Consider the following 26508-nt stretch of genomic DNA (forward strand, 5'->3'; position numbering starts at 1 on the left):
ACCTTTATAAAGGAATGACAGTGGATGGCCGGATGGGAATTTCAACAGTCGTCTTCTCGAATGCGAGTCCAGTGTGCTAACCATTGCGCTATCTCTCTCAGTAAGTCTTACTAGGACGCCAGAAGTTTGTTACTGTCGGCAATATTACTTCTTAGTACATAGACCGGAATTCTCAGAGGGAAACAGTTGTTGGTATATGTTTCTGCAGATATTTCTCGTTGAGATCTTCCATTCTCTAACTAGCAAGCTCCTAATTATTATCAATTTTGGTAATCAGAGAGGCAATTCCGTGGACTGTCGAAATGGATATAATGTTTTACTAACCTGCAGTGCCTTGTCTTGCTAGAACTGAACAATGAGGTGTACTATTTAAGATATTGGACTTAAAGTTGTTCGGAACGGGAGTCACATTTCCATCTACATCTACAACTATATTCAACAATCATACGGTGTGTGGCGGAAGGTACTTGAAGTACCTCTAATATATCCCTCTTTTCTTTTGCACCGGTGAATTATACATGGAAAGAACGATTGTCGACGAGCCTCAGTATGAGCTTTAATTTCTCTGATTATCCCATCATGGTCATTTCCTAAGACGTATGTCGGAGTAAGTAATATATTGCGTGCCTCTCCCTGGATCATCTGCCTTCAGAAGTTTAAGAGTAAACTCGTCTGTGGCGCACAACATCTCTCTTGTAACGTCTGCCACTGGTGTTTGATGAACATCTCCGAAGGGGACACGCGCTTGCCAAGCGATCCCGTGACGAAAAGCTCCATTCTTCTTTGGTCCTTCTCTACCTCCTTTATCACTCTAACCTGATATGGTTCCTAGATCGGCGAGCAGTGCTCAAGAATGGGTCAAACGAATGTTTTTCGAGCCACTTGTTTCGTAAATGAATTACGAGACAGTGCTGAAAATTAATGCCTCCGAATTTTTTATGTGATAACTCTTTAAGCTTTTTAAATAAAACCAACGTTATTAATATTCTACGTCTTTATTGTTCATTGTTATATATTTTTTATCAACATAGTCACCCTGGCAACAAACACATTGCTTCCAAAGAGAGATCAGTATGTTGACACTGTCACTGTAGAATGTTTGACTTCATTGACGGAACCACAACCATACCTCTGATTACTCCGCTTCGTCACTATTCAAGTGAAGTCCTTGAAAGTGTTGTTTAAGTTGGGAAACAGGTGAAAATAGAATGGGGCCAAATCCGGACAGTATGGAGGATGATCGATGACAGCGAACCCGAGGCATCCGATAGTTGCAGATGTCGGAGCACTCGTGTATGGTCTGGCATTGTTATGCTGAAGTAGAGGGTGCTTCATGTGTGGACGAACTCTTCGAATTGGAGACTCGATTACAGCAAGCAATGCCTCACGCAAGTTACATTACATACCGCCATGTTGCACGCTACAATTCGGAGCTCACTAGCGGCATAGGGCTGCAAGTATGTAGACATGAAGAATGTAGATGTAAAATGTTAATAACGTTTATTTAATTTAAAAATAGCTTTTAGAGTTTTCACGTAAAAATTGGGCTGCGTTACTTTTCAGCATGCCCTCGTACAATTCCTTGGTACCATTAAGGAAATCGCAGACTACCACCCAGTTTCACTACAACTAATTTTATGTGGTCTTTCATGTTCAGGTCACTCTGTACGGATACTTCCTTGATATTTTACAGTTGTTATTTTTCCAGGTCTTTATCGTCAATAGTGTACCGGTAAGTGAATAGTAATCGAAATTTCAGCTTACTGATACGCAAAACTACAGATTTATTTGTGTTGTGAGTTAACTACCGAACCCTGTACTAAACGTTGATTTTCTGCAGGTCTTCCTGTTATTTTGCTATTTTCTTGTGTTGCAACTATTCTGTATAAACCAGCATAATCCGCCGACAGCCTCACGGAAGTTTCGAAGTTATCTACTAGGTCGTTCATATATAGTGAATAGTAATAGTTGTATTACAGTCGCTTGGGGTACGCCCAAAATGACTGTTAGGTCTGATTTCTCTCCTTTACGGATGACATGCTGTGTTATGTTTACTAAGAACCCCCCAATCCAGTCACAGAGCTGGTCTGACATTCCATAGGCTCGAATTTTATTCGTCTGGCAACAGCGTGTAACTGTATCGAACGTCTTCTGGAATTCAAGGAACTCAGTATCAACGTGGGCGCCAGTATCTACCTGCTGGGCCTCCTGGACGATCAGAGTGAACAGGGTTCCATACGCTCTTTGGTTGCGGAATCCATATTGATTCCTACAGAGGAAATTTTCAGCGTCCACAAATTTCCTTTTCCTTTCATCTCCAACGGAACACGTGCTGCATTTCTAATGGCGTCGGCTTCGAAGACATAACAGATTCTAACCTTCCATATAATTTTACGCATCACTGAATCTTGTTAGTTACTATACTCATCCTAGTTATTTAGTATGGACTTTCCCGTGCTTAGTGGCGCACAATCTTTTACAGTTCTATAACAGAAACAGAGGGAGTATCGTCGGACATACTTGTGAAATGCAGACGTAACTGAATATTAGTTAGAATACAGCAACAAAATCGCCAGTTGTACATGTATCTTAGATGGCAAGTATATTTTGAATGGTTTCTCCGTTACAGGCAGAAAAAGTAATTAGTCCTAACTAAGAATATCTCGCAATTAAATCTCTTCAGTGTAGCGTGTGAAATCCTTTCATTCCACGCCAGCTGCCGTTACCATTAGCCGGTCAGTTTCGTGTCGTAGATGGAAAAAATCTCAGCCAAAATTCTGCAGTCTGACTACAGTCACTTCTTACAAGCTTCTGTGAGCAATGGCTGGAAATGAAGCGTCTCGTGTGAGGGGCTACGAGAGAAGGTAAGCGGATCTTGCTGCTCCCAGGAGACGTGCGGTCGTCGTATCTGCTTCTGTAGGAGACTGAATGGTCGTTGCTCTGTCTGCGTAGAGAAACTGTCCCAGAACTTGCGCGCTGAATATGAACGATGTTCACTGCTGCGGTGTAAGTTCTGCCTCTTCTAAATGAGCTCAGAGAGATGCGTGCCCCTAAATAATAATAAAAAACTTCTGGACATCTCGTTACATATTTCTCCGCTTGTTGAATAGAATTTTAACGAGCTTTCTTTTTTCTACATGCAGCAATTAACTCCATAATGATATTAACGGAAACAGAAAAGGATTTCAAATGCGGCAAGCAATTTGTGAATGATTAGTTCTGAATTAAAAATAAATTTTTCTGATGTCACGAGGTATTCCCCAGACTCTGCAAGTCTGCGGAGTGAAACGACTCTTTAGCCCTTCTGTTAAACACTATTTTCTGCCCCCTTACACAGCAATATGAAGATCCCACAGTCAAGATTCTCAAAATTAATGCAAAGTTTCACGGTAGTTACACACACATTTAACCCATGTTCCGCAAGGTACAGTTTATTGTGAGGGTACGTGACACAAAAACTAGCTTCTCCCTCTCGTGTTTTATCACTGAACGGAGCAAAACAGAAAATTTTGCCTTTGCGTGCTTTCTTGTTTTCGTTTCATATTTCTTGTAGGATACGTCTGATAGGAGTAGCAGCAACACCTCAATGTATGTAACGGTATAAGAAATCATGACAATAGCCCTTCGTGAGGGAAGCAATGTCTGTCTTACAGTTTCTAAAGTATAATCAGCATCCAATGACTCTTCTTATGCGCAGTCATAACTTTCATATCTAACACTCATTTAAACGAAGCGCTACAAATGTATTGCCATTGTGGTTCACGAAGTGCTGCAACTGCCAGACACAAATAGCACTCATTTGATTTAATATTAAATTTTCGCACTTCGTAGTCTATCCCATTGACATACCGTAAATATATCTACCGTAACGGAACCAAATGCGTGTTGTTGGCACACGCCCTGATTTGAGTTAAAAACTTACTTCAATTTTCATTGGTATTTTAACTATATATCTCCGTCATTTTACTGTTTCAGTAGGAAGGTGAACTTGTTGTTTTCATAGTGCCTGATTCGTTTGGATCCGTCGCGAAGATTGTGCCTGATCTAAAGATTGTCCACGTGATTGGAGATAAACTCTGTCCACAGGGCGGCAGCTGTAGGGGTAGAACGTCCAGAGAGCACACATCCGCTCGGCAAAATTGCGGAAGTTAAGCAGGTGTGGCAAGCCCCATGAGAGACAGTGCTGTCTTCATTACTTCCAACAATACGTCTTCGGGCCTCAGCGCCAAACCGTTGCAGGCGCCTATGTGAGCCACCTTCTAGGCGAAGCACAAGAACTCACGAGTAGCTTTTCCTAAAATAAATTCAAACCATTGAGGTAGCAGTAGGGAATCTGTGAGATTAAGCCCTGTGTTATACTAAGAATATCTGTGACTATACTAGATGAAATTTTGACGCACAAGGAAAGCAGCGCATCTGCGATAGGGATTTGAGTCATTCCCAATCAATAATTTGATTTAGTTTTTTTTAAACATTTGAGATCTGCCTTTTGCGTAGAACAACCAGTGATAAATTAATACCTCACATCTTGTAATCCATCACGGCGAGGAAGTTTCGTAAGTCATTCACATCCCGCACTTTTTATATGGGTTCTAGCAGGTATATTTACTGAAAAGGCGACTGCTAGAATACATTCTTCATCCTCTGTGCCGTTTGCGAAAACGTGTATACTTTTGGGCAGCATACTCGTTGCAGCCTCCTCTCCATCGAGCGAGGTAGTATAGTGGTTGACATAATGGGCTCGCATTGGAAAAGACTGTTGTTCAGATCTCGGTCTGACCATTAAAATTTGGTTATGTCGTGGATTTCCAGTTCATATTTATCGGATACCTGAATGATTCATAGTCCACTGGCGGAGGAGTTTTCAATGAAAAACTATGATAATCTGCGTTTAAACATGTATCTGTTATTAGACATTTTATTTCCATGGGTATATATTCAAAGAGCTCACCGCTTTCTGAGGAGAAGTTGGCTTTCTTATAGGAAAGTGTAGATTACGTTTCCTTCTCAAAAATGGTTCATATTGCTCTGAGCACTATTGGACTTAACTTCTGAGGTCATCAGTCCCCTAGAACTTAGAACTATTTAAACCTAACTAACCTAAGGACATCAGACACATCCATGCCCGAGGCAGGATTCGAACCTGCGACCGTAGCGGTCGCGCGGTTCCAGACTGTAGCGCCTAGAACCGCTCGGCCACTCTGGCCGGCTAACTTTTCCTTCTACTGTTATATTTCTGGATATCGCAGAGGAATTGGATGTTGACAACAAATTTCATCAGAGAATAAAGTTCTCTATTTATTGTATTCCCAGCTACTTAAATAGATGGCTATAACATTTATACTCGTGAACCTTACTCATAAACTCAATGATCCTTTTTTTGGTCTAAATGAAAATATGTTCCTGGCTTGACCACTTAAAGAACATGCATATTCCATCATGTTTTCGTATCGCTATGAAATGAGGATTAGGTCACTTGATGATGTTTAAACTGGTTTAAACTTCCAGTACATGATTATTACAGTATATCTGTCGTGCCAATCAAATGGTGACACGACATATAACTTTTAACTAAAATCTCTCTTCGACTCAGTCATTTGATCATCAGAGTGACGGTAGGCTCTACGTTTAGTTATTTATACCATCACCTGATCATCTTCTAGTCCGTGAGCTCCAGAGAACACAGCATTTTTGTCTCTCACGCTCTTTCTGTAACTGGTGACGCTACTTACGCCCTTTCTGTAACTGATGACCTTACCTACATGTGGATTCAGCATGTGACGTTGCTGTACGCGCAGTGCTTTTCTACGTTACAAATGATTGTCGACGTGGAGGAGTCTGTCGGCTGATTTGTTATAGACAGACGAAATTCTCAACTTATGACAGAATTTTTTTCTCTATTCAAGTGTTACGTACAATAGACTGTGAGTCCACTGGAGAAGAACACTCGGGCATTGTGCGGACTGAGTACGAGACCAACACGGACAGTCCTTAAATATTCGTATGTAGTATTCATATTCGCAATACCCTTAACTAATTTACGGAAACTGTGGAAAAAGTCCAGAAAGTGTGGAGAAGCTTTGGTACCATGTTCTTCCTTGAAAAGTAACAACCAATGAATTATTCTTGAGGCTGGAAAAAGTTTAACATTCTAGAAGGAAATTTCTATCGGTAGAACTATTATTTTTAAATACGTATGTTTCAGTTTTGTCATCAACTTGTAACCAAATTCTTATTAGAAAACAGTTTTTGGAAGCTTGGTGGATGTGGTGTCATTGACCAGACAAGATAAGAGTTTTTTCACTTCATACCTAATTGAGCAGTTTTCCTATACGAACTGTGAGTGTTTAGTCCTATCTTTGACTGTTTCTCGTAGGTAACTCTAACGAGTACTTATAGAATGCGATTTCGTGCTTGTACAGGATGGGGCAAATGAAAGTGGCCCGGACGAGTGGAAACGACTGGACGTGAATGTATGTATATAACTACACCCCAACAGGATGGAGCAACTGCCCATACAGCCGGCCGAACCTTGGAGCACATTTACACAACCTTCACGTCTGACAGATTTGTTAGCAGAGGTCAGTCTAGTCGCGGCCCTAGCTGGCCACCTGACCCGTCAGCGTGCTATTTTTTTCTGTGGGGAACCCTCAAGTCTAACGTGTATCGTAAGAATCCTCATAGTCTTCATGAGCTGCAGCAGAACATTTTGGATGAGATTGCAGCAATTCCAGCAGTCTAGCTTCGATTTGCCTTCAGCAGCTTGCTGGTCAGGACCCAAAAGTGCCAAGAGATGAATGGTGGTCACATCTGATATGGTCAGTTTAGTACTGTATTTCCTTTCCTCTTCAGTGATTCCTTGTACCCTGTAGCTCTGATCTCAGGGGCAAATTTTTATTTGTCTCACCCCGTATTAATGACAATGAAGTGGGGATATAGGTACCGCCGTACTTGAAGTCCCCATCCCACAAAACGATTAAAGTAAGCAACGTCACATACTGATCACGAAAGATTCTTCTATCGCAAGATCTTGAACGCGTTAACCACATATCTTGCGCCATTATACTAATATGCGTCTAGCGACCTCATCTACGAAAGCAAGTTGTGAAATCGTGGTTCTCCCTGCGAACGAACTACTGCTTGACGTTACAGCACATCAGTTATTTATTGCTGTAACGAGCGAGTAGAGACAGTGAAATAACTAAAGACAAATATAATTTTCAAATGATGGAAGGAAACTTCGTGTTTCACCCGTTTGCCAGTCAACACTTTACTTTTCACATTCAGAGTCGAAATGAACCCCATCTGTTAAAAAATGAAAAATAAAGGCTGTGTCAACTCTTCCCCGTTTCCTCAAACATAATCAAATAGTGGGACATTTTAAACTGCTTCCTAAATTCACCACTTTTGTTTATGAAGGTGTATTGGTGTGGCATTGTTTGAATGCCCTTATGAGATAATATCGTTCGTGAATGTGGGCAGCAGATGTCCGTTGATTCGAGGTTGACAATATTCAGCGAGTTTTCCTGATGTCTCGTGCAGCAGGAAATCGGATATTTGCACATACGAGATTGGAAATTACTTTATGCGCAAACAACGGATATCGCGTGCGCCCGGTAGGCGACGGACATCGATTGAAATGCGTTTGAAGTATACCTTACGTTAAATATATATGACGTATTTTTCCGTAAATACGGGACACAAACTTCGAAAAAAAGCAATATGTATTTGTTGTTATTCGATGTTTCATGGCATCAGTGGAACGATAGCAGCTGTAGTATTGCAACAAAGCGAGAGTAACGGTGATCCATCGTAATCGAAAATACTTTTTGCGACAACGCATTCCTGTCTTCACCGTGACTTGCATTATTAGCTACTTTGCATCCGAAACCAACTACTGTTTATAGTCCATCGTGATTAGTGAAAAGTTTCTGATGCATTAACAGACGTTGCGTCTTGTTATATCATGAAATAATTCGATACGTCGCCGTCCTCTGCTAACATCAATGTCGAGTGTCAGTGAAGGTGAGAAGTCGAAATAAGGAGCCATGTTTGACTGAAGAAGCAAGATGTGACAAAAAAGCTCGAGATGCTATCTTCTCGAAAGCTGCGGAAATACAATGTAACAACGAAAAAACGATTGTGGCTTGTGTAGTGTTATGAACTAATTGGTGCAACCAGTGAGAGGATTTTAGCAGCATTAACATTCACCCCAAATCTTGAGAGTCAATTCCCTTCTTGTAGCTCTCTCTGCTAGGGTCCGACCAGCGAGGGGAATCTGCAGTATCAACATGCTGCTCATATCTGGAGGATTACTTTTACAGAATATGGTACAGACTACGTCACTCTTCCTCTAAATTCCTCGCTGTCCTCTCCGAGAGCTTATTAAGACAAAATAGCTAAATAAACTTGGAGGACAGTGCCTACAAAATATGTTGGTTGCACCAATATCCTTTGTGCAAATGATCAAATCACATCTATCAGCAGGACTAAACATTCCTATTTTCAATAAATACTGTATAACGGAATCATAACGAATTGTGAAAATCAGTTCCGTTATTATACTGGAGTCAATCTACTTAAAAAAAAAAAATCTTACTGTCACCTTAAGTTAGTTAACTTGACAATTGCATTCTTTGGACAGTAAGCTACCATAGCTTGTTCCATGACATTTAACAATCCTGAATATGACATTTTCACGCACCTGAGGCCTTGCTAGAACCCTAAAGCAATATTGTGAAAATAACTAATGAATTTTAGCTCATGGACTGTCAGTTTCGTAAAGAAAATAGAGGTTACTAGTAGTGTCTCGACTGATCCTTGTTCTAAGACCAAAGCTGATGCGTTTCTTCATCTTGTGGTGATATTTCTGTGGGAGAGCTCAGAGCTCAGCACCATAATAAATATATTTTAAAGACTCCGCCTTGAGAAAAACGCAATTGCTTTTTTCGTCTTCATGAAAAATACTGAAAAACGATAAATTGCGCTTTGCTTAAGATGGGACGTTTTAAAAATATTTACTATTGCGTTTCTGGTGAACTGCCTCTGGTAATATTAAGAGCTGTGTCCTCACTGTCGAGACTGTTTTAATTAGTAAAGAGTGCGCTTGGTCTTTATTTCTAACCATGATGTTGTGACTCATTCTCATTGCTGCATGTGGGACGTAGAGAAATGTGAGGGTAACTGTTCATTCCTCAGTGTAATGGGTCCATTGTTTGTGGTATGTGGGTATTTGCGCACTCTAGTGTTGTGCTCATGTTTTTATGGATAGGTAAGGAATGAAACGAATGAAGGGCGAAACTTGGTGTCAGTATACGGTATAATGATCTAGAACAGCGGTAAGAGGACTGACAATATTTATAACTCCATGGTGGCTCAAGTCCTTCACCATGAGAACCTGGGGGTAGTTCGGGGATTGAACGCAGATATTGGCTGATCGTGTGGTGCTCTGGAATATCGTTGCACTACTTCTAACCACATTTACAGACAAATACTGACGATATTACTTGTTCTATCGCTAGTAATTCAACGACTTAGCACTGAGCATTACGGAGGTAGATATTAACCCATTGCGTAACGGAAGTATCCCATCGTCACTCGACTTGAGTACTGCTGACTCAAATACGTCAAGTGCCCCAAGATAAATTGGAGTAGTACCTGTGCTTTCAATGCAAGGTTAAAGCCCTTATCTTGGGCTGACGGGGTTCCAGCATAGAAATGCTTCGAATTCCACGTTGAGGTGGAATTCTAGTCGACCACACAGTTTTGTCTTCAGTCAGCATAAAAAATAAGCCGTAGTTCAGACCAAACGTTAATTCTGTGTTGCAACATCCATAAAATAACTGCAGAATTACTTTCAGGTATCATGGCTCTTGGGCTTGTGTTGCAGCCTATGATAAGTCACACATCACAAGATCAAATCCCAGGTATTGCATTGCGCGTAAGGACCACGAACATAAGATACGAGCAATTAGAGCTCAATACGGAGGCATATAAATAGTCGTTCTTCCCTCGCTCTTTTTGTGAGTGGAACATGACAGGAAATGACTAGTAGTGGTAGAGGGTACTCTCCGCCACGCACCGTACTGTGGCTTACGGTGTATTTATGTAAACGTAGATGTAGATGGTGCGTGGGACGTCACGGAGGACCCATACAACAGTGCAAAGAAGTTTCTTTTAATGAAGAATGATGGCACGCTGTATGGAGCCCTTATGGGAGTGAGCGAGCTTGGCGAGTACCTGGTGAACGATACCTATCGCCTGCAAAGTGCCTTCTGTGGTGTCACCGCCAGACACCACACTTGCTAGGTGGTAGCTTTTAAATCGGCCGCGGTCCGTTAGTATACGTCGGACCCGCGTGTCGCCACTATCAGTGATTGCAGACCGAGCGCCGCCACACGGCAGGTCTAGAGAGACTTCCTAGCACTCGCCCCAGTTGTACAGCCGACTTTGCTAGCGATGATTCACTGACAAAATACGCTCTCATTTGCCGAGATGCTAGTTAGCATAGCCCTCAGCTACGTCATTTGCTACGACCTACCAAGGCGGCATTACCAGTTACTATTGATACTTTGAATCATGTACGTCAAGAGCGACGTTCACCATTAATGGATTAAAGTTAAGTATTCCACCAGCTACGTCCGTTTTTTCTAAATTCTAATTTCCTTGTCTTGTTCCAGACCTCACGCCAGCCTGTGTGAGGCAAAATGCGGGCCTTTTGGCTTCCTCTAGTAACACGGTGTTGGCTCACCAGCCAACCACAACATTGGCGGCGAGGCAATACCGCGTTCTTAACTATACTGCCCTGATTTACTTGTGTAATGGCTTCGCCACCATCTCCAGATGTACTGTCCGAATTTTATCGCTTACAGAATCAGCAGACGCAGGCATTACTGGATGCCCTTGGACAGCTCGTCCAGGGTCAACGTGCAATGCAAAACGACGCGGCAGTCGCCGCTCCACCGCTAACGCAGCCACAACACGCAGTTGCACCAACTTTTCGTTCTTTTGATGCTGCACTGGAAAGCTGGACGGAGTGGTCACGCCAATTTGGATTCCATCTCGCCGCCTACAGAATTCAAGGTAACGAGCGGCAGCCGTTTTTGTTGTCTTCGGTCGGCGTACACACGTACCGTGTGATAGTCAAATTATTTCCCCGACGCGACGTGGCAACTCTGTCATACGACGAAATTTTGTCTGCATTAGATGCATATTTCAAAGACTCAGTCAATGTAGTTGCCAAACGGTATACCTTCTTTCGTACAAAACGTACGGCAGGTCAGACTAATCGGGAGTGGGTTGCAACTTTGCAAGGCCTTACTAGAGATTGTGCTTTTGAGTGTCAATGTGGAGTCCCTTATTCAGATATTATGGTACATGATGCAATTGCACAGAACATTTCTGATGTTCGTATAAGGTAACAGATTTTGAAACTAGTCAGTCCCTCCCTTCAACGAGTGATGGACATATTGGATCGGCAGGACACACTTGACTTTGCTCAGGAATCATTTGCAACTTCGCCACCCGTGTGTCATGTTAACCGGTCCGCCGGGCGAGCTGCACGGAACAGTAAACAGCCCTCGCGCCCGGCCGCGCCACTGCCGCCAGGCTCTCAGCCACGTGTACCCTGCCGGCAAGCAAATGCAGTGCTAAAATCGTGCCCGCGGTGTGCTACTAGACATTCGCGCGAGAATTGCCCGTCATGCCAAGCTATTTGCTTTTACTGTAATAAAAAAGGACATGTTCAAAGTGTTTGCCAGAAAAAGCTCAGATCGGAAACTCAAAATCATTCCAGGCCCTTTGCTTCGTGCTGAAATCGGAATCGAACAAAGGATACTCAGGCTCGCGAAACTTCGCCCACGGAAATTCATATAGTTCATTCCACTCCACCCAGTGCCACTCTCTCTAACAGTGACTGTGTTCGTCCCACAACTAGTGTGCATCGACATCGCCGGAACTCCCGTCAAGTCGCAAGTGATTTTGTACCAGTGTCAGTGCACATTGCTCGAGACAGTCGCTCTTGTTGTCAGCAGGACAATAAACTTTTTGTGGACTTGGACATTAACGGCAAAGTGATACCATTCCAGCTCGATACTGGGACTGCAGTTTCACTGGTCAATCAAGACACTTACAAACTGCTGGGCACACCTCCGTTACGTGCCACAACTGTTAAGTTAACTAGCTATTCAGGTCAAGAGATCCCTGTGTTCGGACAGTGCAGCAATTTTGCAACATACAAGGGACAAACAAAACTTGTGTCATTTTACGTCTTCTTCTGCAGTGAACTTGTTTGGTTTTGATTTATTTCAGTTGTTTAACTTGTCTATAGTAAATCAGATCCTATCAGTGAACCAGACTGTGCCTTCCGACAGTGTTTCTCGTCTTTGTGAAGAATTTGCAGACATTTTTGCACCAGGCCTTGGTTGCGCTAAGAACTATAAAGCACATTTGGAACTGAAAGTAAATGTGCAACCGATTTGGAATCACAAGGTGTAATTGAACGTGTGCAGGCTTCTCTCTGGGCATCACCCTTAGTAATTTTGCCAAAACCTTCGGGACAATTGAGACTTTGTGTGGACTTCAAGGCAACAGTGAATCCACAACTAGTGACTGCAACTTTTCCTTTACCCCGCCCAGAAGATCTTTTTGACAAACTGTGCCCGGATAAATATTTTTCGAAGTTGGACCTAGCAGACGCGTACTTGCAAATACCGGTGGACGAAGACTCCCAGCGCGTTTTGGTGGTTAACACGCATCTTGGTTTGTATCGATTCAAACGACTGCCATTCGGGTGCGCATCCGCCCCTGCATTGTTTCAGCAATATCTACAAACTGTTTCAGCGTCGGTCCCTACTACAGCAAACTATCTGGACGATATTGTGACCTCCAGAAAGACAGAAGAAGAACATTTAGCCAATCTCAGAACATTATTTCAGGTCGTGCGGCAAAATGGTCTTCGCTTGCGGAAGGTCAAATGTGTGTTTTTTGCTCGTGACTTGCCCTAACTGGAACATGCACTCAATGCCCAAGGCATACATCCCAGTCCCGAGCACCTCCGTGCCATACAAGACTTGCCTTCGCCGCAGAATTTGAAGCAGCTACAGAGTGTGCTGGAAACTATTAACTATTATCACAGATATGTGCCGCAGGCCTCTTCCATTTCAGCTCCGCTTCATCGCATACGCCGTCAAGGTGTTCCGTTCGTCTGGACGACGGCATGCGAACGCGCCTTTCGCCAGTTGAAATCGGCGTTGCTTTCCAATACTTGCCTTACGCCATTCGATCCCCAGAAGCCCCTTTTGTTGATGGTGGATGGATCGGATTTCGGGATCGGTGCTGTGCTTGCGCACAAAGATGGTTCACACGATCGCCCTATTGCCTTTGCATCCAAATTGCTCTCGTCTGCGCAAAGAAATTATTCACAGATCGAGAAAGAAGGATTGGCTCTCGTATTTGGTGTTACAAAGTTTCATGATTTCTTGTGTGGTCGTCAATTTACCATCCTCACAGACCACAAACCTCTGACATCGCTTTTTCATCCGACCAAGCCTGTACTTCCACGTACAGCGCAGAAAATCATTCGCTGGTCTATTTTCCTCTCGCAGTACTGCTACAATATCTTGTATCGGTCCACTGTTAAGCACGGAAACGCCGATGCGTTGTCCCGTTTGCCTGTTGCTGAGGATAGAGCATTTGACTCCTCCGAACTTGCTTGCATGTTCATTGATTCGGAAACCGATGACGTGGTCGAATCGTTTCCGATTGATTTTCGTCGTGTAGCTACTGCCACAGCTGCCGACCCTGTCCTTGCTACCGTTCTGCGTTTTGTTGCTAAGCAATGGCCCTTGTCAAAGTCACGGATCGGGGATCCGTTGGTTCGCCGATTTTTTGCTCACCAGGAGAGACTTTTTGTACGACGTGGTGTTTTGCTGTTGCGTTCTGATAATGATCAGTCCAGGGTCGTGGTCCCACGTTCGTTACAGTCCTCTGTCTTACAGCTTCTCCACCAAGGACATTGGGGTATAGTGAAAACGAAACAACTTGCTCGTCAGCACTGTACTTGGTTCGGAATCGATGCCGCGATTACGAATATGTGCTCTTCTTGCATGGTGTGTGCTGAACAACAATCAGCACTACCACGGAAATTCTTTGCACGGCCAAAAGCCACTTCCCATTGGCAACGCTTACACATCGATTTTGCTGGTCCATTCTGGAATGCTCGATGGTTGGTTGTGGTAGATTCATTCAGTAATTTTCCTTTTGTTGTCCAGATGTCTTCCACGATGTCATCTGCCACCATCCAAGCGTTATCTGCTATCTTTTGCATTGAAGGTCTTCCACAGACTATTGTTTCCGGCAATGGCCCACAATTCATGTCCGCAGAATTTCAGTCATTCTGCAAGGCCAATGGTATTCAACATCTGACGTCCACGCCGTTTTCGCCACAGTCAAACGGTGCCGCTGAACGATTGGTCAGGACTTCCAAGTCACAGATGTTGAAGTTGAATGAGTCGCATTCTCGGGAGGACGCGTTATTGCTCTTTTTGTCCTCGTATCGCTCTCAGCCCCGAGATGGTCGCTCGCCGGCTGAGTTGCTCCACGGTCGCCCTCATCGAACCTTGATGTCTTTGCTACATCCGCCGCATCAGGTTCCTGTGCAGCGGCAGACACCTGCTTTTGCCCCAGGCGACGTTGCCTACTACCGCCACTATCGAGGTTCACGGCGTTGGCTCGAAGGGCGTATTCTTCGCTGCCTCGGCCGCGCTGTGTATCTGGTTTTGGGGGCCTCTGGTGAGGTGCGTCAGCATCTCAATCAGCTGCGCCTCTGTCGTCGCACGGGATCTGCCGCTGCCCGTCTGCTTTCAGCGACGGTGCCGTACGGTCAGCGCCCTGGGGACCCATCTACTGGCTCGCCTCGGCCCCAGGTGTTACCGACGCTGCCTTCCATTTTGCCCCATGGCGACGCGCCGCCGCCGCCGCCGCCGTCGCCTGTTCTCCCGCCGGCGACGCCCGCAGTGGACGCGTCGCTGCAACCGCCGGGCGCCTCCCTGGGTCACGCGCCGCCGATCGCTTCCCGTGACCAGTTATCCTCCGACATGGAACTCTTGCCCGCTCCGGACCATATGTCGTGTCCGCCCGTCGGGTGCCCCGGCCCGGTGGAGGTCGACCCTTTGGCCCCTCCTGTCTCTCTGCGGGCGCATACACCGCATGTTGGCGTTCACCCTGGAGTAGGTTTTCAGGCGTTTCCTAGCTCCCCGCGGTCCGAATGGCAAGGTGCGGGTGGCACAGCCTCGCCTGTTGTTAGGCTCCCCACCTCGTCGCATACGTCAACATGGGGTCCTCCCCACGGCGGGCGGAAGCCTTATGCCACAACCGTACGCCGATTTGCGGGGGAGGAATGTGGTGTCACCGCCAGACACCACACTTGCTACGTGGTAGCCTTTAAATCGGCCGCGGTCCGTTAGTATACGTCGGATCCGCGTGTCGCCACTATCAGTGATTGCAGACCGAGCGCCGCCACACCGCAGGTCTATAGAGACTTCCTAGCACTCGCCCCAGTGGTACAACCGACTTTGCTAGCGATGGTTCACTGACAAAATACGCTCTAATTTGCCGAGACGCTAGTTAGCATAGCCTTCAGCTACGTCATGTGCTACGACCTAGCACGGCGCCATTACCAGTTACTATTGATACTTTGAATCATGTACCGTCAAGAGCGACGTTCACCATTAATGGATTAAAGTTAAGTATTCCACCAGCTACGTCCGTTTTTTCTAAATTCTAATTCTTGTCCTGTTCCAGACCTCACGCCAGCCTGCGTGAGCTAAAACGCGTGCCTTTCGGCTTCCTCTAGTAACACAGTGTTGGCTCTCCTGCCAACCACAACACCTTCAATGCAATTTAAATGTTAGGCAAGCACATCGGTGACCTGTACCTCTTGGAAAGATCTCCAGTATCTTGCTACTGGACAACACGTAAGTACTGACGTTTCGCGGATAGTGTGACGACGTATGTGATGTGTAAAGCTGGGGACCTGTTTGTAAATTGGTAGTAAGGCATAAAAATGAAAGATCATTCATTCGTATTTCACAGTATGGGATAATCAGTTACGTACTTAAAGCGTTGTGGTCTGCTCAGAACTTTAAACCTAATTGAATATTTAAATAATTTAGCTTGCAACACATTCTTCATACTAGACCACAAATACCAACACAGAGAACCCCTGTATATGATAAATTGCTTTCTATTTCGTGCAGAACTCGTATCGAACGAGTGGGGAATTAGCTTGTGATAGAGGTGAATGGTATAAATTTAATAAATGATCCAACAACAGTCTTCTCGTTGACATGGACCTGTGAGGAAATTTTGACTGCATGGAGGCTGATGGTGGCTCACTGATTAAAGCCATCGACACAGAGGACGAGGCAGTTAACGTTGATGTACATACAAACGAGAGATCCAGCTTCACGAGACACAGCGCCGTCGGCACGTGGGACGATCTGGTTAAAGTGACTTTGCGCTCTTAGCGCTCTCCAGTGGCAAATGCTGGCTTTATTTGGCTCGCAAAAAATACAATTTGTCTACGAAAACGACAAGCGTAAAATTCCTACATTAGCTCCATTGAAGCGCACATTTTCTCCCTTGTTCATATGTTAACCATGTTGTGCTGTCTATGAACTATGTAATTAATAACTGCAATATCTGTGAACATGTAATAAGACAAAAAGGAAAGCTACATGTTCAGTCAATAAAGACATCAGCCTACAAAAATTTACGAAATCGAACAATCTCACTCCTAACAGAGAGCGCGCTTACACTGTATTTACATACATCAAGTATTAAAGAAATTATTTATACTAATTTTGTAAAAAAGTTCCATCTTTTAAAAAACGCGAAAATGAAAAAAAAATTAGATATAACTGGCGTTGAACCCTCTACAGACGTACAGCGCATTCTGTACATGACGCTTCTACTCACTATGCTGTAGCTTTCTTGGAATTTTCTATTTTATAACATTGTTCTGGAGACTTTATTCGCCAAAATATTATTATCTGACATTTAATTACAACAAATCCTAACAAGAACGACACGTTTTTCGTGACTTTTCGATGTGCTCTAGCCTTAAAACGGGTTATTTTTATAACACGCGAGTTATAATGCGAAAATAACCAACTAAATAAGAAAATTCTTTAACATCAATATGACGTTCCCCGTCATTTTATTACAACAAATCGTACCAATAATGATTCGTTCCAGAGATATTCAATGTGTTGGTGCTTAGAACAGCATATATTCGTAGGGTATAACATACAAGGAACCGAATATAGGCTTATACTGAAGACGACAAATGCAATATGGTGTCTTGCTTTCTGCGGGCATCATGCTTCCTGTTCGTGACATAGGTAGCGTTCTTGCTTCCTGTTGGTTCTACTTTACGTGACACGTTACCGAAATACACTCCTGGAAATTGAAATAAGAACACCGTGAATTCATTGTCCCAGGAAGGGGAAACTTTATTGACACATTCCTGGGGTCAGATACATCACATGATCACACTGACAGAACCACAGGCACATAGACACAGGCAACAGAGCATGCACAATGTCGGCACTAGTACAGTGTATATCCACCTTTCGCAGCAATGCAGGCTGCTATTCTCCCATGGAGACGATCGTAGAGATGCTGGATGTAGTCCTGTGGAACGGCTTGCCATGCCATTTCCACCTGGCGCCTCAGTTGGACCAGCGTTCGTGCTGGACGTGCAGACCGCGTGAGACGACGCTTCATCCAGTCCCAAACATGCTCAATGGGGGACAGATCCGGAGATCTTGCTGGCCAGGGTAGTTGACTTACACCTTCTAGAGCACGTTGGGTGGCACGGCATACATGCGGACGTGCATTGTCCTGTTGGAACAGCAAGTTCCCTTGCGGGCTAGGAATGGTAGAACGATGGGTTCGATGACGGTTTGGATGTACCGTGCACTATTCAGTGTCCCCTCGACGATCACCAGTGGTGTACGGCCAGTGTAGGAGATCGCTCCCCACACCATGATGCCGGGTGTTGGCCCTGTGTGCCTCGGTCGTATGCAGTCCTCATTGTGGCGCTCACCTGCACGGCGCCAAACACGCATACGACCATCATTGGCACCAAGGCAGAAGCGACTCTCATCGCTGAAGACGACACGTCTCCATTCGTCCCTCCATTCACGCCTGTCGCGACACCACTGGAGGCGGGCTGCACGATGTTGGGGCGTGAGCGGAAGACGGCCTAACGGTGTGCGGGACCGTAGCCCAGCTTCATGGAGACGGTTGCGAATGGTCCTCGCCGATACCCCAGGATCAACAGTGTCCCTAATTTGTTGGGAAGTGGCGGTGCGGTCCCCTATGGCACTGCGTAGGATCCTACGGTCTTGGTGTGCATCCGTGCGTCGCTGCGGTCCGGTCCCAGGTCGACGGGCACGTGCACCTTCCGCCGACCACTGGCGACAACATCGATGTACTGTGGAGACCTCACGCCCCACGTGTTGAGCAATTCGGCGGTACGTCCACCCGGCCTCCCGCATGCCCACTATACGCCCTCGCTCAAAGTCCGTCAGCTGCACATACGGTTCACGTCCACGCTGTCGCGGCATGCTACCAGTGTTAAAGACTGCGATGGAGCTCCGTATGCCACGGCAAACTGGCTGACACTGACGGCGGCGGTGCACAAATGCTGCGCAGCTAGCGCCATTCGACGGCCAACACCACGGTTCCTGGCGTGTCCGCTGTGCCGTGCGTGTGATCATTGCTTGTACAGCCCTCTCGCAGTGTCCGGAGCAAGTATGGTGGGTCTGACACACCGGTGTCAATGTGTTCTTTTTTCCATTTCCAGGAGTGTATAACAGAACTTATTTTGTGTTTCACGTGACGAAATGGCACCTCAACGTGAAATAGCACGAAGTGACGTCACAAAACTCATTGAACGCCACGTCTACGTTAGCAAAGTCGGCCCATGTCGCGACGGTTTATGAGACTGGACTCGTACGTGTCTATAGCAGAGTTCAAATCCTCACCCAGATATCCAGATTCAGTTTTTCCACCGTTTCCAGAAGCTGCAAAACGCAAAGCGCTGCTTTGAAAAGTGCGAAGCTAATTTCCTTCCCCATTCTCCTCCTATACGAGTTTGGGCTCCATCTCTAACGACCTTGTGGTCGACGTGACGGCGAATTTTAATTTTCCTTCCTACCTTGCTGCAACTTCATGCGCACGTGGGGGTATTTTAGTCAGATAGTGTGTATATCAAGGAACAGCACAGATGTATATATTTACTCTAACAGTCGACAATGAAGAAATGCGTGGTAGATTACAAAAACCTAGTAAAACCGCTTGTAGTCTACGGAATCTCTCTGGGAAGAAAAATATACATATTTCAGTCCGCAATATGTTCTGAAAAAGCATTGCTCCTTGAGTAGAATTTTCTCTTCTTCAAGGAAGAAATTCAACGCATTTCTGCTTGGAATACTTTTTAAAGATAACAATTTCCTTGACCCGCAACTAATGCTATTTCTCAAGCGTACTTTATGACAGACGACAAGACTTAAAGTATGCTGTAGAAATCGATGTCGTTGAAATCAGAAGTTTGCTTTGGGAAAGGACTAACATAATATCTGGTAGCAACAACTTACGTATTTGCGTAACATCTAGAGTAAATCAGAATGAACGAGAACCCTACGACGCGCCCTCTCAGTTACGGTTCCAGTAATTGATGTTAGCTGCAAATATTTGGCGACAACTATAACGGATTCAATGTTGAAGTGTTCTGTTTTAGAGCCTCATCTACGAGGCAGGTATCTGATCTGTCGATTGCACCCTTCAAGAAATGACCAGTTGGAGTGAGCTGTCCATGAACCCTTTGTCAGATCATCCCAACTCCTGCAGGCTTCAGTTTACAGAAGATGTTCCGCACTACCTCATCTGGTAGGTTGCAGCAGTTTGCCCTACTGTTGTTACGTTTCGTTACAAGTTGCAAATCTACAAGTATCAGTCCCTTACCAGTGCGAAATACATTCCAGAGGACATTGTCCCTGCTGTCAAATTCACTCGTTTTACTTTCCATTCACGGAAGGACTACGGGGGAAAACTATTGCTTATTCACCTCTATTTGTTCTGTAATTAATTAAACCTTATCTTCGACATACTTGAATAAGCGGTACGTGGACAGCTGCTCAGTATCCTAACATTCCCAAGTGAAAAGTGACCCTAAAATTTTATATTTAATCTTCAGCCACTAGTTCTTGCTCTAGACACATTCCAGCTTTTTCAAGGGCAGAAAACTAAATTGTTATAAACTGAAAATACTGTCTGCCATTATAAACCGACTCTCAATTGTATGCAAGGCAGCTAGGAAACGCGACAATTTCCCAAAATTCATCTTGTACTAAACATGATAAACCAGTCGGTAGCTCGTCGTTTTGACATAACCATGAAAATAACAGAATGAAAGTTTTTGACGAAGTCAGGGAAGGTCATGCACGTGCATTAAACCCGCTGATCTCTCGTGATTCGGAATGTTGCAGTGCCAAAAGAACTCAGCTTTTAGTTACAGACCGGGTCTAGAATGTATTTCGTTCGAACTCGTTCCATCGACGTATTGATTGTATTTGCTGTTGTGCAAGAAACGAGATATGATAGAGAAAGACAATGAGTGAAATTTACAAGAAGAAACATTGCTTCCGATAAAAGTAATAGCAAAACACACTGTACTTCAGTGCTAAAATACTCCGACTTGGAAATCGCCTCGATCGTCTTCGAGGTCTGAGAATACGTTTTCTAATTTCGCAGAGTTTTCAGAGAAGTCTCGAATCAGGTATCCTTGCACAGAACGTGAGCGTAATTTTATCTCAACTGACCCAGGAAAATCATGAAGCACCTCAACAGTGACAAATACGGCGGATACCAACTACGAACCTTCTAGTAACCAGTATAGAGTCTATTACTTCGCCGACCGAAACATGTTGCTGGTGGCAAGTAACACACCGCGCCTATAATAATGTGACTATTACATTTTATTTAACTTCATTTTGATCCATCGGTACTCTACAGTTTTGTTTGCTGTAAGATATTTCTTATAAAGGTGCAAAATGATTTTGTTGCAGTTACCTAGTGCGAATAATGTTTTCTATGTATACGTCAAATTATCAACCACTTTCAATACATGTTCCTGCAGAAATATTTATGTTAAGGCAATTATTATTACAGAAGGAAAATTTCTTGCTAGTGAGTGAATTCTACCTGGTGTTTAGAAGGTTTTCGCATCGACGGAGAAAGCATGAAAACGCAAACGTAATTCTGACGCCTCAGGAAATGCCTGTTGACAACATATGGGATGAGAGGGAGAGGACTAGGGTTTCCCTTCTCAAATGCCATCTTCTAGCAGGCTGCGGTATTACACGAGCATGGGTGTTGTGACATTACAGCCTCTAAGCCTCGTTTTAGGTGATTTCTTGGAATGTGGTTAGCAAGCTAGAACGACCATTGTTTCCGGGGAGAGAGGTAGGGGTTGCTCAGGTGCTTGTACACAGGACGTGAGCATTAAGTGGCGCATTGGTCAAATCTGTTCGAAAAGCTTTAAACGTGATGCAGCTAGAGGTGCTATGAACAATTACAATCGGACTTGAGCATTTGTTTCTGTACGATGGATGCACGAGATTGAGCATCTTGGCGATGTTCCAGTCACCAGCAATTTAGAACAGACTCTGAGTATCGAATATATGTTTGTTTTAATTTAGAAAATTGCATTTATCTGTATCATTTGGTAGCTGTGCCTGAATTTGCCTATATCATATGACAGACAGTGGTAGAAAGCCGACAAGATTGTCGGTCTCTTTTCAAAGATTTTTGCGGACTTCTAAACGGTAGATTGATCGAAGTCTGACTATTTGGACAGTCGAATACAAATTTCCCATTGAAAAGAAATCGAGTTGTTATAATAAATATTATTGACGAGTGTTAGGTTTCGTTGTTCAATGCATCTCGAAGTACGCTTGAGTTTAATTCATTTTATAATGTTCGACTAACACGAATGACATAATTTTCTAAAATATTGTTGTTACCTATTGATATTAGGAGAAGTAGCGAAGAACACTGTCACTATGTCCGGGCAACTGTATGGACCCACAAATCGCGATATCGATTTCCGTCAACCACCAGCGTTTCAGACTGACAGTTGTTTGTAGATCCCTGCCCCTTGACGTGAAGAAACGTTAAAAATAATCAAATGAATAATTCGTTAAGGAACTTCAAACGTACCTTATATAGCAGCATAGGATTGAGGTGGAACAACAACGTAAAAAAAAATGGCTCTGACAAGGGAACCTCCCCATCGCACCCCCCTCAGATTTAGTTATAAGTTGGCACAGTGGATAGGCCTTGAAAAACTAACACAGATCGATCGAGAAAACAGGAAGAAGTTGTGTGGAACTATGAAAAAATAAGCAAAATATACCAACTGGGTCGTCCATGTGCAATATAGGGAATATAGGCAATATTAAGGGCAGTGTAAGACGAGGAGAGCCGTGGTCCCGTGGTTAGCGTGAACAACTGCAGAACTAGAGGTCTATGGTTCAAATCTTCCCTCGACCGAATATTTTAACTTTTTATTTTCAGTTTATGTGACAAACCCTTATGTTTTCATCACTTTTTTTGGAGTGATTATTACATCCACAAGAAAACCTAAATCGGGCAAGGTAGAAGAATCTTTTTACCCATTCGCCAAGTGTACTAGTTAGGTGGGCCGACAACATATTCCTGTCATGTGACGCACATGCTGTCACCAGTGTCGTATAGAATATATCAGACGTGTTTTCCAGTGGAGGAATCGGTTGACCTATGACCTTGCGATCAAATGTTTTCGGTTCCCATTGGAGAGACACGTCCTTCGTCAACTAATCGCACGGTTTTGCGGTGCTGTCGCAAAACACAGACACTAAACTTATTACAGTGAACAGAGACGTCAATGAACGAACGGACAGATCATAACTTTGCGAAAATAAAGAAAGCAAAATTTTCTGCAGCTGTTCACGCTAACCACGAGACCACGGCGCTCCTCGGCTCACATTGCCCTTATTATTGCATATCTTAGGCATGGACGACCCAGTTTGTATGTTTTGCTTATTTTTTCATAGTTCCACACAACTTCTTCCTGTTTTCTCAATTGATCTGTGTTCAGTTTTTCAAGGCCTATCCACTGTGACAACTTATAACTAAATCTGAGGGGGGTGTGATGGGGATGTTCCCTTGTGAGCACTATGGGACTCAACTGCTGAGGTCATTAGTCCCCTAGAACTTAGAACTAGTTAAACCTAACTAACCTAAAGACATCACAAACATCCATGCCCGAGGCAGGATTCGAAACTGCGACCGTAGCGGTCTTGCGGTTCCAGACTGCAGCGCCTTTAACCGCACGGCCACTTCGGCCGGCCAACAACGTAAAGATGTCATCTACAGGTATGTTGCGTGTCAGAGCTATTGGAGGAGGAATAAAAAAAAAAGTGTTCTTGTTCCATCGCATTCGAACTTACCTATTCAGGAAGTACCAAACAAGAATTTATCCTAGTTCAAATACGGATTTAATACTTATAGTCCAGATTGCTAGTAAAGCCTGCCGATACTTCAGAAATGAAACATAATGCTACTGGCGAACATCACATAGACTTTTTGAAACTGATTTTACGTTACTTTATTGCGAAATTATTTAACAGAAAATCGTGGAAGGAACATTTTACATTATATTCAACGGGTGAATTTTTGCTGAAGTGTTACGTTACAGTCTTAGATGGCGCGCGTGTTTCTGAGTTTCTGCGATCTTAACTATCGAAGAAATTTAAAAAAGTTCTGGCAGGGTGACTAGGTTCTCTGGGTTTCCTTTAGCTGAATGGTCGCTGGCTAGAGTTCTGGTGTGTTTACAGTAGGGATTTTAATCTGTCTGTCCTACGCCTCTGTGGTGCTATGTGTTGTCTTATGGCGGCGTCGATACGCAGTGGTGACTACAGGGGCTTGTCGCCTCGCCCTTGTACAGCGCCGGCTACAAGAGGCACAGAAGTACCTCGCGGGAAGCTGCTGAATACAATATAGCATGCGAAGATCGCCTAGTAAGTACTTTACATGAAAATTATCCAATGAGCGAACTGAAATGTACAATTTGAAATTAAAATGAGCATTTTAAACACTATCTATCTTTGCAATATTCTATTCAAAACTTCTTAATACGTTCAGAAATTATCTAACATTTAAGGTATATTCTACATACATTTAAAAATCGTGAACATTTAACAAAAAAATTCGTTATCGAGAAAGAGGGATATTCTCACTACAATGAACAAATTCTCAACATCAAACCAAAATGAAATAAATGTTTCCAACAATTTATACTATAAAAATATGTGCAAGATGGAGAATTCGACAGTTCAACAAGGGAAATTCTGTTGTATAGGGAGCAGAAAAATAAAACTGTTGGACAGTTAAGAAGCGCAAAAGGTTCCCCAAAACAGAATATTTGACAAGGACATGCCAGAAAGTATCTCTTTCATTAATTTTTCTAGCTCGTACGCTAACTGTGCTTTACGACGTACTAAAGTAAGAAGAGTTCTAAATGAAAGGTAGAAATCGAAATTTTAAAAATCATGAATACTGCCACGATTGGTGATATGTTACTTGTCAGAAAAGTATCGTAAATATTAGTCATAGTATTTTAAGCTTCCGACGTAAGTTATCGAAGTGTATGTATTGGAATTTTGTGTCGAATGGTCTGGATTGCTAGATGCAGTCGTGTTGCCTAGGAAAGTGCTTCGGGCCGGTGGAGATCTTCGCACTGCGAAGAAAAAATTCTTAAGATCGAAATGAAATGAGAAGAACACTTCCGACAATTAAGACCTTGAAAATATGTACAAGAACCAGAATTCGACACGTCAGAATGGATTTTCAGTTGCGTATAAAACCGACAAAGGGATTTGTTAAATGTACATGAGAGCTGAAGGTTCTCCAAAACAGAATATTTGAAAAGGCCGTGACAGAAAGGATCTCTTGTATCCATGTTTTGTGACTGGCAAATTAAATGGAAGTTACTGTGTTCTAGATCATGCTAACGTAACTGAGAGGCAGAAAAATGTTAAAAACACGGGAATACTGCCACGATTAAAATTTTTTCAGAATTTCTTTGGAAAAATGTTATGAGTTTGTTGTCACTAATATTAGTCGTAATGTTTTTAAATTTGCACGAAAATGTATGTAAGTCCATGATGGACTACTTGTCAAGGGCTGCGTCTGTGTAGGTGAAATTATTGGTATATTGATGGAGTGACTTTTATTTTTACTTTAAACACCACTGCGCTTTTCGATGGTTATGCCGTCATTTTCAGGTGGATTACGGTATTTTTATATGTTTGAATTTTTTTCGTGACATGCAGATACGTCGTCTATCTGGCACAGCGCTGTGACGGGGAGCTTATGTGTCGTCTTGCACGAGTATCTGGGCGAATATGTATGCTGCCATAGCGAACTCCACGTGCTTGTCACTACAGACTTTCCAGTGTTACAGTATTTACACATAATTGTTGAAGTACTGGAAAGTATGTGGTGTCAAACATGTACAGTTCGATATGACAGCTTACAACAATCATATTCGTCCAGATATTCATGCAAGACACGTAATATACCTGCCACAGCGCTGTCTGCCAAATAGCCGACACACAAGTACCTTACAAATAAATTCAGCTATATATAAATATCGCATTCAACCTGAAGCTATTGACATTACCAGTGAAACACGTAGTGGTGTTTCAAATAAAAAGGAAAGGACTGAACAGTATACCAGTAATTGTATTCGTCTTAGGGTGAGTAAGGAAACTGTGTCGGGAGGTCCAGGTGCCTAGCGGCAAGGAGCGGCGGGCCAGAGGCTGCTCACCTGCGTGTAGAGAAGCAGCGAGAGGAATGGAGTTGGCGTCGGCGTCGGCGTCGGCGTCGGTGTGAGCGTCGGCGGCGCGGCGCGCCTCTTATAGGCGCCGCGGGCTCGCCCCGCCCACCCCCACTCCGCTACCGCTGCCACTGCCGCTGGACCGCCACCCCCGCTCACCACCGCCGCCCCGGCCGCTTTAAATACCGTCATCTCCATCGATACGCCTCCGCATGTCGCACTAGGGTGCCGAATCACGTACACGAGCAGTGGCACGAGCCGATCCGCCTTGGAAGCACGTGGCTGACCGAGTGACGCAGCCGTTGGCTGGATGTTCGTGCTCTGCGTTACACTCTGGGTAGTTTTTGACCGTATAACACGATTTCTGGATGTCTCCCGTCACGGCACTCGCTATCCGACGGTATTAATTGTTCCAAAAATCTCCCAGTGTGATAACGTTATTTTAGCGTCCGCAGAACCACATCAAATAACTGGTTACTTACGTTCGCTCAGATTTACCTGTAGAGCTTTAATCGCCACGCACCGTATGGTGGATTGCGGAGTATGTATGTAGATGTTAT

At 44.0% G+C, this 26508-nt stretch overlaps 1 protein-coding gene across 1 annotated transcript in view; it reads right to left on the reverse strand.

Annotated features, from left to right (window-relative positions):
* Positions 1-25987, reverse strand: part of LOC124723092 (myosuppressin) — a 44298-nt gene extending 18311 nt beyond the window's left edge. Inside the window, exon 1 of the mRNA XM_047248270.1 lies at positions 25940-25987. The gene's annotated coding sequence lies outside the window, so the exon portion shown is untranslated. The remainder of the gene's footprint in view (positions 1-25939) is intronic.
* Between the last annotated feature and the right edge of the window lie 521 nt (positions 25988-26508).

The sequence above is a fragment of the Schistocerca piceifrons genome, chromosome X, assembly GCF_021461385.2.
Source record: "Schistocerca piceifrons isolate TAMUIC-IGC-003096 chromosome X, iqSchPice1.1, whole genome shotgun sequence".
Classification (NCBI taxonomy): domain Eukaryota; kingdom Metazoa; phylum Arthropoda; class Insecta; order Orthoptera; family Acrididae; genus Schistocerca; species Schistocerca piceifrons.